Below are 12,941 nucleotides of genomic sequence, written 5' to 3'. Positions count from 1 at the left end.
TTTCCTCCCCAAACATCTTCACCTCTCTACCTCTCACTCCTCCTTTACGACGCTGCTTAGAGCTTACCTCTTTGTCCAAACATTGGCCACTTGTCCTAATGTTTCCTTCTTTAGCTTGGTGACAATTTTTGTCTGATAACGCTCCTGTGAAGCGTCTTGGGATGTTTTACTGCATTAAATGCGCTATATAAATCCAAGTTGTTGCTGCTGTGTGGAAGCACCTAACTTCCAATCCACACCTCGTTCTAACATGGGCATGGCTGTGACTGGGAACTTATCGAGCGGGGAATTACAGGTGCAAATATGTGCCCTCGCACTCCGTGACATGGTGCATTGAAGCTCCATGTGACTGTGCTACCAAGGTAACTTGTTTTTCTTATGCCCTTGGTGTTTAGCAGTGGATCTGTGCTTGTATTTCCTCGTGGTTTATTGATAAGTGTAATTCTGTATTGCCAATGCATTTGTATGGGATGCATCCATGTTTGCTAGTAGTCTAGTGAAGCGTCTGGTAATCCTCTACTGCTTTGATGATGGGCTATCATCTGTATTGCCTTGCAGCGAGTCTATATTTGTATTCTCTCATCACTGTTGGCAGGATAATCAATCTGTATTTGATCCAAGGCATAATCTTTGGATAACCCAAGTGTGTGTCTGATCCTTAGCAATGTATTGATGTCTTTGTGTTTAATTGATGCCAGTGTAGATGTCAATGTGTATTTATATGTGAGATCACTGAGATCCATACTTTGTAGGAAGATTTGCGCTGTAGCCCACAGTAATAGAGATGATATTTTATTTGCTTTTTATTTACGGTGTCAGCCGTGGCTCAGTGAGTAGCACCCTCGCTTCTGAGTCAGAAGGCCATGGGTTCAAGCCCCACTCCTGAGACTTGAGCACATAATCTAGGCTGACACAATGCAGTACTGAGGGAGTGCTGCACTTTCAGAGGTGCCGTCCTTCAGATGAGAGGTTAAACAGAGGCCCCATCTGCTTGATCAGGTGGACGTAAAAAAATCCCATGGCACTATTTGAAGAAGAGATTGGGAGTTCTGTCCGATGTCCTGGCCAATATTTATCCCCAAAATCGCTAAAAACAGATTATCTGGTCATTATCACATTGCTGTTTGTGGGACCTTGCTGTGCACAAATTAGCTGCCGTATTTCCTACATTACAACAGTGACTACACTTCAAAAAAAGTGTTTAATTGGCTATGAAGCATTTTGGGGTGTCCTGAGGTCATGGAAGGCGCTATATAAAAGCAAGTCTTTCTTTTTTTTGTACAGATAGTTGTTGTGTATTTTGAATGTTGTATTTCAATTGTCCCACATAGCTTACCGTAGTTGTGATGTGCAATGCACTATGGGAAATAGAGTGCATTGAGTTGATAAGATTCTGGAAAGTGATGGCTGTGAACTGAACTCTGTCTCCTGCGTACTCTCTTAATTGTTATACAAGCAAGGTTATTAAACTCTTGAGATATAACAAAAGTGGCGTCGAGGATGGGATGAATAAAATTAGACTGGCCATCAGTCTACATGATGTCACACAATGATCCAGGCTTACCCGCCATCTTAAAGAAACATGCAGAAGTCTTTAATGGAGAACTGGGTAGCATAAAAGATATTACTGTGAAGCTTCGTATTAAGCAGGATAGCAAACCCAAGTTCATGAAGGCACGACCCGTACCTTATGCCATCAGACCAAAAGTCGAGGCTGACTTAGAAGCCCTAGTTGAAAGCGGAGTATTAGAACCAGTCAGCGTGAGTGAATGGGCAATGCCCATCGTACCAGTGCTCAAGAAAGGGGGTGGAGTTAGGACATGTGGAGATTTTAAAGTAACTGTTAACCCTGTATTGTCAGTGGAGCAATATCTGCTCCCCCATATTGATGATTTGTTTGCGGGACTTGCTGGGGGCCAGAAGTTTAGCACAATCAACTCTGTCAAGCCTATCTGCAAATGCATGTGGATGAACAGTCACGAGAAATGCTGACTATTGTGACGCACAAGGGCCTATTTAGGTATCGTCGACTTCCTTTCGGAATTACATCAGCTCCAGCGCTTTTCCAACGTGCTATGGACCAGATCCTTATTGGATTGCCTGGAGTCCAGTGCTACTTAGATGATATCTTAGTTACTGGGTGTAATGACCAAGACCATCTGCGTAACTTGGACGCAACGCTACAGAGACTGAGGGATTACGGACTTAGAGTTTGCAGGGATAAATGCGATTTTTTTCAGGCATCAGTTGAGTACCTCGGTCATGTGATCGATGCCACAGGCCTTCACAAGGCACCGTACAAGACCAAGGCAATCGTGGCTGCCCCAGCACCTGAAAATATCAGCCAGCTGCGGTCTTTTCTAGGGTTACTGAACTACTATGGACGGTTTATACCGAACCTAGCCTCGATGCTGAGGCCGCAGCATTGGTTGCTATGTAAAGACAAGAAGTGGGAATGGACGAACAAGTGCCAGGAGGCGTTCATGACAGCAAAGGACACGCTCCTGAAGTCAGAGGCTTTGACGCATTTTAACCCTTCATTACCAATACAGTTAGCTTGCGATGCATCGTCATATGGTGTGGGAGCGGTCGTTTCTCATATCATGCCAAACGGAGAAGAGAAGCCAATAGCATTCGCATCTAGGACTTTGAACAGAGCTGAAACTAACTATGCCCAAATAGAACGAGAAGCACTGAGCATTGTTTTTGGTGTTCGCAAGTTTCACCAATATTTGTACGGGAGACAGTTCACCCTACTAACAGATCACCGCCCTCTAAATGACCATCTTCGGGCCACATACAGTGATTCTGTCACTTGCTGCGAGCAGAATGCAAAGGTGGGCGCTGCTGTTGCCTGCACACACATTTGACATTAGATATCGCAAGTCTGACCTGCACGGCCATGCCGACGGTCTTTCCAGGGTGCTGCTGCCTGTCACCAAGCCTATAACATGTAGCATGGACATCTGCTATTTTAGGCAGGTGGAGAACGCGCCTGTTACTTCGACACAGGTCCGACGAAACACCAGAAACGACCCAGTGTTGTCTGCAATGCTGGACATTATCATCAGGGGCAAGCTTGACAGTGATGACCCAAACCTGAAACCATATCTCTTAAGGAGAAACAAACTGTCGGTGCAGTCTGGATGTTTGCTATGGGGGAGGAGAATGGTTATTCCACCATCGCTACGGAAACCAGTGTTACAGCAACTACACTCCGGACACTACGGAATGGTTCGTATGAAAGAAATAGCGAGGAGCTACTTCTGGTGGCCGGGTATGGATGGACAGATTGAGGACACAGCTAAAACCTGTTCCTCATGTCAGAGAGTTCGTAAAGTGCCACAGCTTGCACCTCTTCACCCCTGGGACTTTCCGGAGGAAGCATGGCACTGCATTCATGTAGACTTTGCAGGTCCATTCGAGGAGAGAATGTTCCTGGTGGCTGTTGAAGCGCACAGTAAGTGGCCAGAGGTTGTTATAATGAGGTCCACCACTGCTGAGAAGACCATCGAGAAGTTAGGTGAGGTGTTCAGCCGATTTGGATCTCTGATGCAACTTGTCTCAGACAATGGTCCACAGTGGGTGTCACAAGAAATGGCTACATTCCTGCAGGTGAATGGCGTACAATATATCAGGGCTGCACCATACCACCCTGTGACCAATGGTCTAGCTGAGAGGTTTGTTCAGACCATGAAACATTCTCTAAAGGCATCGCAAGGCCAGGGAATGCTTCATCAGCGCCTGAATAGTTTCCTGTTGAGTTACAGAAATACACCACATGCGACCACAAAAGCATCACCTGCCACTCTACTGCTCAAAAGAGAGCTACGAACCAACTTCAACCTGCTGAAACCGCCAAAGGTGAAAGACGTGGTACAGTAGCAGCAGGACAAGCAGATCAAGCGACGTGAACAACGCTCCAAAGACAGAGTCTTCAGTCCAGGTGAACATGTGTTGGCATGGAACTACAGTGGTGGACCTAAGTGGGTTCCTGCTACTGTCATTGCACAGACTGGTCCAGTATCCTACACTGTACAGACACCCGAGGACATTGTCTGAAAGAGACACACCGATCAGCTTCTACGAAGTGCAGCAACACCCACTGAACCACCAACAGCAGTTTATCTGCCATTGGGTGACGCTGTGGGTCATCCGCCTTCTACACCGAGAGGCTCACCTTCTGAGGAAGCAGCCGCTTCAGCCCCTATCTCATCAGCAAGGGAGACCTGTATACAGGCACCTCAGCCGCCTACACCTGTGTTGACGTCACCTGTAAGAGACAATGAACTGGAGAGCCAGGTTGACCGCCGGTATCCTACCAGAGAGCGGCGGGCCCCTATACGTTTGAACTTATAGTTCAGAGGCTTACCCTTTATCTGGGGCAGAATAATCCCCATGGGTATAGCCATGGTTGGAGGAAGTCTACCCTCACTCCCAGGTTATTGTGTTTTAAAAATGTTGTGGTTTTATTGGGACATCTAATGTAAGAGGGGAGGAGATGTTGTGTATTTTGAATGTTGTATTTCAATTGTCCCACATAGCTTACCGTAGTTGCGATGTGCAATGCACTATGGGAAATAGAGTGCATTGAGTTGAGAAGATTCTGGAAAGTGATGGCTGTGAACTGAACACTGTCTCCTGCGTACTCTTTTAATTGTTATACAAGCAAGGTTATTAAACTCTTTGAGATATAACAATAGTAAAATCTTAGAGATTTGAAGCCAAGTTCTCCTCGCCATCGGGCAGCTCAGATAAAAGATAGCTTCTTGTGGGGTAAAGACGCAAATGTGGGGGGGGTGGTGGGGGGGGGGAGGTGTTGTAAGCAAAGGGCTTTTGTGTTATAAGTCAATTTTGATGTCATGCTTCTTATCCCCAAGTGCATATCCTCTATAAATATCAAGAACAAAAGTGGACTTAACACTAACCTCAGGGTGGCCCTGGAGATGGAGCACGCGGTGTCCGCCGGCACGCTCGAGGACTTCCGCGACCGGTGGGCGCCGCAGGGACTGGAGTGCATAATTGGTTTGAATAACCAAATTCTGATTTGATTTGTTAACATTTATTTAAAGTTCTATTAGTTACAGCTTATTTGTTTATTTTTTTGATTGGTGCTACTAAAAGAGGAACACTAACCTCAATATCCCCACTTCTATCCCTTCGCATATTCAAGCAACATTATACATTAATTTATTATAGCTGAATATCAGTAACAGGTCCCCACTGAGACACTTTGTTGAATTCCTTCTGAAAATCCATATCTGCTATATTTATTCGGTTTATCTTTCTCTCCCTTCTTGAACAAGCGTGTTACATTTACTAGCCTCATAGCTAAGGAGGATTGCACAATGTGATGTCAGACTTGGCTTGGTGCGAGCACTCCCACCTCTGAGTCAGAAGGTAATGGAAATCCACATTGCAGCACATAATCAAGGCCGACACTGTCAGAGGTGCCGCCTTCCTGATGAGATATTAAATCAAAGCACCATCTGCCCCCTCAGGTGGATGTAAAAGACCCACACAGATTATCTTGTTATTTATCTCATTGCTGTTTGTGGGACTTTGTTCTGTGCAAATTGGCTGCCATGTTCCCCTACATGATAATAGTGGCTTAACTTCAAAAGTACTTCATTGCCTGTGAAGTGGTTTACGATATTCTGCTGTCATATCATGCAAGTTCTTTCTTTTTAATGCATTATCTATATCTATACAGTGAGTTATTTCTGCAGGAAACGCTTTTAAATTTGTTGAACTTAACATGCCTTTAACAAATACATGCTGACTGCCTTTGATTATGCCATGTATCTCTGAACACTTACTAATTTGATCTTGAATTATGGATTCTAAGGCTGCGGTTTTACGAACCTCGGCGGGTCCATGGCGGGCGATGTCAGTGGTGGGTCACGACCCCGCTGCTGTCTCCATCCTGAAGTGAATTTACCGTGATTGGGCTTGTTAAGCCCGCCCAGCGCGTTTCCCAGCCAATTAGAGAAAGCGGGTCTGGTGACGTCATTTGATGACATGTCATCAGCTGGTTTCCTTAAAGGGACCATGGCCATCTTTATTTTGACATTTGTGCTGTCGGTGTTCTATAGCACTGAGGTGCTGGAAACACTGACGAGCATTGCACAGAGGTGCAGGACTGCACCCAGGCTCTCCACGGCACACAGGGAAGTCCTCTTCCCTTCCGATGGGCGGAAGAGACCGCCCCAGAAGATAAACAGAGCCTGGTTACACATTGCACAGGAGGGCACAAGCAGGGATGTGGTCAGAAGGATCTGGGTGTAGTGCCGCAAACATTTCAATGATCTCAGTAGATCACAAAACATTAGTACAAAGCCACATTCGATCTCATCCTGCTATGCCTCTCATCACATCCCCATCACTCTGCCTTAGCTACCCTACTCCTGCACATCCTTACTCACACCAACTTACCTTGCCCAGCCACCCATCCATCTCTATCTACATTATTACATCACCATCTCACTAGCTACCCCTCACACTCGCCCTCATCCTAGTGCAATCATACCAACTAATGACACACACAGGTAGCCACTTGGGTGTTTTATGCAATGTTCATGTAAAGTTTCTGTTAATGTGGTGTCAAATATTGAAACCTTTATTTTCAACACTTTGTGTTCTTAGACAGATTTGTGTGCACCTTTGGAAGTGGCTTAGTGAGTTGCAGTGACTAGTGCGACATAATGGTACCCCCCGCAATGGTGATGAGTGTGAAAGGAATGGCTTGAGCATTGTCGGGATGCTTTATGTTGTTGGTGTGGGGTAATGCCAACCTGCCGCATCATGTGGCAGCCGGGGTGTACAACGTCAAGTGAAGTAAATCTGGCCATGGTGAGGCCATCCCTGGCTTCCCGGGCAGCAATGTGGTCGGGTGCTAATGCCCTGTGTCCTGTGCAGTATCAGTTGATTGCGGAAAAGGTTAGTGTTGGTGCTGCTGGTGTGCCTGGTGCTGCTGGTGTTGGGGCTGATCGTGGTGGAATTCTGAGGACCAAGGTGAGAGAGTTTCAAAGGCAACCATGCTGATGGAATAGATGGCAGGTGAAGTAGAGATGACAGAAGTGATCTGTCAATGGTGGGAGAGGTAATGAGGTCAGACTGGATGGAGACTTGTGTAATGACTTGCAGCATCCTGAATCTGTAGTGGAAATGCAGTTTAGAGAAACTATTGGTTAAGGGAACATATCTCAATCAGCTGGGAACTTTGACTTGACATTTGAAGCTGTCAACTAATCAGCTGATTCAATGGCCACTGACCTCCCACCTCAGCTTCACAGATGAGGTGTAGGCACAGCAGGAAACTGGACCTGTCAAATCCAAAAAGCTGGGAAAAAAACATTGGTGGCTTGTTTGCAGCCACTAATCAATGATTTTAACTGCCTCCCCCACCGCTGCGTGTCGGGTATGCTCAGTGCTGACAGGCCCGACATTTGGTAAAGGAGTGTGGTGGCGGGTTCACAGCAGGGGTCCTGCCCCACTGGGGAACAAAAAACACTTTCCCACCCAACCCGCCACTGATGGCACATGCTGACTCCCCCGCAAAATCCAGCCCTAAGAGTTTGCCCTCAACAGATGTTAAATTATCTGATTTATAATTAACCGGTTTATCCCTTCTCTCTTTTCTTGAACAAAGGCGTTGTCTAAGAAGGATCAAATAATGTAGTCAGAACCTTTGCTATCTCCTCTGACTTCTTTTGCCTGCCTACGGTATATGCCATCTGGGTCTGGTGATGTAACCACTTTGAGTAATGTGATTTTTTTCAAAACAAAATCCTTTTTTAGTTATCTGTAACATTTTTCTACAGCCTCCTCTGGTCCCCTTGCATTCTCACTTCCACCATCATTTATGTAAAAAGTCACACAACACCAGGTTATAGTCCAACAGCTTTATTTGAAATCACAAGCTTTCGGAGCGCTGCTCCTTCTTCAGGTGAAGTGGAGAAATGCATAAAGACACAGCTTTTTTAGTCAGAGAATCATGTCAGATGTTTACAGGTAACCTTTCCAACTGCCATTTATCACACCTCGGCAGAGAGATAATCACAGCAGTCAAAGGTGTGAATGGTGTCCAAACAGGTCAGTCAGGGAAACATTACATCAAAGAACAATGAGGTGGGGTCACAAGGGGTCAAATATTGCAGATGCTGGGGTCTATGAAAAACAAAAAAACAGACAAAAAACTTTTTTTTTTTTTGGCTGGAAATCACAGCAGGTCCGGCCGCATCTGTGTAGAGAGAACAAGCCAATGTCGACTCGAGTCTGGATGACCCTGCATCAGGTGGGGTTACATGTAGCGTGACATGAACCCAAGATCTCGGTTGAGGCCGTCCTCATGGGTGCGGAACGGAGCGGAGAAACTACGCCATGTTCTTCGCAGCCTTCAACATGTCATCGATGACGACGAACACCTCGCTAAGGCCATCCCCACGCCTCCACTACTCGCTTTCAAACAGCCGCCTAACCTCAAACAGACCATCGTTCGCAGCAAATTACCCAGCTTTCAGGAGAACAGCGACCACGACACCACACAACCCTGCCACAGCAACCTCTGCAAGACATGCCAGATCATCAACACAGATACCATCATCACACGTGAGGACACCACCCACCAGGTACATGGTACATACTCATGTGACTCGGCCAACGTTGTCTACCTCATACGTTGCAGGAAAGGATGCCCCGGAGCATGGTACATCGGCGAGACCATGCAGACACTGCGACAACGGATGAACGGACACCGCGCAACAATCACCAGGCAGGAGTGTTCCCTCCCAGTCGGGGAACACTTCAGCAGTCAAGGACATTCAGCCTCCGATCTTCGGGTAAGCATTCTCCAAGGTGGCCTTCGAGGCACACGACAACGCAAAATCGTCGAGCAGAAACTGATAGCCAAGTTCCGCACCCATGAGGACGGCCTGCATGTAGGATCTCAATTGGGTGTTTGTCCCATTTTGCAAATTCTTGTTGTGTTAGCGGTCCCCACACCTCACTGCCATAGAGTGCAATTGGTTCAATTACTGATTTGAAAATTTTGAGCCAAATGCTAATTGGGATTTCTATTTGGATTGTAGTCAGAGCTAGCTTCGGAGAGAGAGAGCTTCTGAGCGAAAGAGAGAGAGCTGTGGGTGTGGTTCCTTCTTATAGTTCATTTAGTCACCTGGCCCCATGCTGGGCCTCCCCCAACCAGTTTTGGTTGTTGGTTTGCTGAACTGTCCGACATTCACACCTCATCAACGTGTAATTCAATCACCGGAGGTGTACAGAGTTGTGAGATCGAAGATAACTCCTTATTTCCTCTCCCGCTTTCTGTAACGCATATTCAATGTGATTTCTATTACTATTGATAGGCGGTTGGCTGATTGACTTGTGTATCTTCCATTCATGTCAGGAAGTCGATCGTGACCTCCATTGTTTCAGTTAAACTCAGAGCATTGTCCAGATGTTAATTTTTCCCATCGAAACCAATCATGATTCAAGGCCTCACAGTTCAGTGTCAATGTCCTTTTCAGAGTTAATCATGAGTCAAAGCTTTTCATTGTCCAGTATCAATGTGTTCTCCAAGAACTGCAGACTTTGATGACTGGCACCTTTTCTGTGCCTCGAAGTTTAACCGTTTCATGCCCTTACCACTGGGCCAAACAGGCTTTCAGCATTTTGAAATCTACAACACTAAATATCAAATTCCTCTTTCATTTAATGACTAAAATAAAATAATTATGAGGTGCATTAACAAAAGAAATGTGCAGGTTACTTTCTTCAAAATAACTGTCAAAATCTCAAGTATTTTGCTTACATAAATCCTATTAGAATATGTTGCTGCATGAATCATTTGACAAGAAATAAATGCTGCAATTGCAGTAGCTAACATTATAGTTTCTGTTTATATAAATCATAAAAATGGACAACTAGATGCAAGGAAAAACCCTTGTCCTATTCAATTTATTCTGATTCAAGGTTTGTATTCAATACTGATGTTCCAGGGAAATGACCCTATCTCTGTTCCTTTCTCGTCCCCAGCCTGTCCTCTTTCTGTTCCCTCTAGTCAAAAGCAAGCTCTTATAAGTCAAGCTTTTACCAGCCTCCTTTTTTCATATAAACGATAGTTTCCATAAAAGTGCACCTTTACTGTCTAGTATCTAGTTAAACGATAGTGACCTGTGGATCATAACTTGGAACCCTTGTCCTGTGTACCAGCGAGTGAAATCTTGCACATGCTCTCCTGTGCATTCTCTTCTCTTTGTGGAAGGCAGACTGAGAAGCTCTTTCAAGAGTCACGGTATGATTATAAAGCAACAAGCAACTTTATTTTACACAATGTACATGACCGAACAGAGTACTGATTTCACAGTGGGTTTCATCAATTTTTTACTGCTCCTTGTTCCATGAAAGCAACAAGAATGGATCTCTGCCACTGTTTTGGTGAAAAATGACTTTCAAGCTAGCTAAAGCAAAACTAATTGATGCTGTATTTAGGTCACAAGCAACATAGTTATATTTTGGATTCAGAGACACCAGACTGGAGTATTGTTGTTAAATACTGACAGATTTAATTAACCTGCAATGAGTCTTCTACTGACGTTGAAAACAAAGGAGACTATCTATGTTGATGGCTAAAGACATTTTCTCAACAATATGACCATTTAAGATAACCAACCCCCTGGGTCAGTACAGTAACATGAAAAAATAAACAGTCTTATGGCTGCCCTGTCTCACTTTGGGTAGCTCATTAACACTTTATAATCACTCTAGTTCCATGTCTGCGGGTTAATGTTTAATCAAAAAATGTTGCATTTCCCTGGGAATTAACTCTTTCTAAGCTGCATCTAACCTTACAACAATATCATAAATTAAAATAAAATCTCCTACAAGCATTACAAGTAAAGGTGCCCAAATTATACACCTGGCATTTATCAATGTTGTTGGTAAAAACATCAAAAAGTGGAAAAGCTAGACTGTTGAGTCAAGAAGCAACCTTGCACCAGTTCCATGAATTTGTATCCTTCATCAACCTTCAGAAGGTTGTGGGTTCAAGTCCCACTCCAGAGACTTGAGCACATAAATCTAGGCTGACACTCCAGTGCAGTACTGAGGGGGGTGCCGTCTTTCGGATGAGACGTTAAACCGAGGCCCCGTCTGCCCCCTCAGGTGGACGTAAAAGATCCCATGGCACTATTTTGAAGAAGAGCAGGGACGTTATCCCCGGTGTCCTGGCCAATATTTATCCCTCAATCAGCGTACCAAAAAACAGATTATCTGGTCATTATCACATTGCTGTTTGTGGGACCTTGCTGTGCGCAAATTGGCTTCCGCGTTTCCCACATTACAACAGTGACGACACTTCAAAAGTACTTTATTGGCTGTAAAGTGCTTTGAGACATCCGGTGGTCATGAAAGGTGCTGTAAAAATCCAAGTCTTTCTTTCTTTCTATCACCCTGGTGTTCTATGGCAGGTTTCCTATCCCTGTTGTCAAAGAGTTCAACCTGAATTAACTTGGACAGCCTCTCCTCTGAGGAGGTGACTGCCATTTCATTGACTGTCAGAGTGCTGATCAGCATTGCAACAGCTGCTTATTCACTTTGACCATTCTTAATACTGGTTTCCCTCTTGCTGCCGTTACGACAGTGTAGGTTTTTCCATTTTTATGAAAAGCAGAGGTGGTCTTGTAGATCTTTGGTGCCTGGATATGGACGGAGGGGCCGATATTCACCAATTTCCCCCTTTTCTCTCATTCTGCTTTTGTGAAAGTGTTGAATTGTAATGGGGTATGGTAGCAGACCACTTAGTGTCTTTAGTGCTTTTATAAATAAAAACAGGCAGGCACAGCCGGATGTCATTTGGTGCCCTTTGACCACATTTACATTTAGTAGTACAAACCCCAAATTTTGCCCCATTCCCTTTCAGTGATTTTATTCTGTTCCTGGCACAACTCCTTGGTATATTGCTGTGTTTGGCATGTACGGCCTATTGCACACTTTAGATGTAATTCTAATTAATATGGACCTTTTCGAACTTGTGTGAGATCCAAGAAGTAAATGCTTTACATAACATGTGCATGCCTGTGTGTGAGAGAAAGTGCTTGCATCCATGTGTACCAGTTGTCTGCTGCTCAGCACCTTTAAATTGTCCAAGTGAATGAAAGGCTTATAAGGCATGTTGACTAAATTATTTCCTAGTGGTCAACTGTAAACTAACTACATATATAAAGCTGTCTGTCTCTCTGTCTCTCTGTCTGTCCGGCTATACAAACAAAAGTTATAGAGCGTACCTACACATATGTTATATCAAAAGAAAGCTTATCATTAGGGGACTCTCATAGGCATATGTACTTTTTGGTCAGACAAAAATTGTGCCGACGGTATACAAAAAACGTTCAAAATTCCGCTCATTATCCGCTCATTAGCATCAAGTGACGTGAAGGTTGACCAATCGTACAGTCGAGCGACCCGACGGTCGACCAATCGCTGCGTCACGGGGGGCGGGTTCATCGCGTATGCGGTCGGGCCATCCTAGAGTCGAGTGACGTGACGATTGACCAATCCTACAGTTCAGTGACCTGACGGTTGACCAATCGGTGCGTGTGTGGGCGGGCCTAATGCTTCTGAGTTGAGGTGAGTGGCCGCCATCTTGATTCCAAACTCTTCATTTCTTTTTCCCACTTTCTGCGTGTTTCTTTTCAAATCTAGATTTCCAGCAAAAAAAAAGTTGCTTTTAAAACACACATTGTTTTTTAAAAAAGTTAATTAATTTGTAAATCTTTTCTCTAACCTCTATAATTTTCGTACCTTTCACCGTTTTTGCAGGCCTCGAAGCCTGGGCCTCTGTAGCCCAGCCACGCCCGAGCTACGCACCTCCCATCCCGCTCAACAAGCAGCCCGCGATCGCCGCCATCTTTCTAAAGGCTGGCGGCACGGGACTGAGGCGA

General features: G+C 44.9%; 1 protein-coding gene and 1 long non-coding RNA gene across 11 annotated transcripts in view; one reads left to right on the top strand and one right to left on the bottom strand.

The window, feature by feature from the left end:
• pcdh15b (protocadherin-related 15b) overlaps nt 1-12,941 on the top strand; it is a 1,235,959-nt gene that overhangs the window by 942,264 nt on the left and 280,754 nt on the right. The window lies entirely within an intron of this gene.
• LOC147113651 (uncharacterized) overlaps nt 7,775-12,941 on the bottom strand; it is a 77,921-nt gene continuing 72,754 nt past the window's right edge. Inside the window, exon 3 of the long non-coding RNA XR_015079248.1 lies at nt 7,775-12,698. This is a non-coding gene — a long non-coding RNA (uncharacterized LOC147113651). The remainder of the gene's footprint in view (nt 12,699-12,941) is intronic.

This window comes from Somniosus microcephalus, chromosome 8, assembly GCF_052327205.1.
Source record: "Somniosus microcephalus isolate GS21.2 chromosome 8, FLI_Smic_1.0, whole genome shotgun sequence".
Classification (NCBI taxonomy): domain Eukaryota; kingdom Metazoa; phylum Chordata; class Chondrichthyes; order Squaliformes; family Somniosidae; genus Somniosus; species Somniosus microcephalus.
Note: the sequence above shows the minus strand (reverse complement) of the source record. Positions and strands in the feature narration are given on the sequence as shown.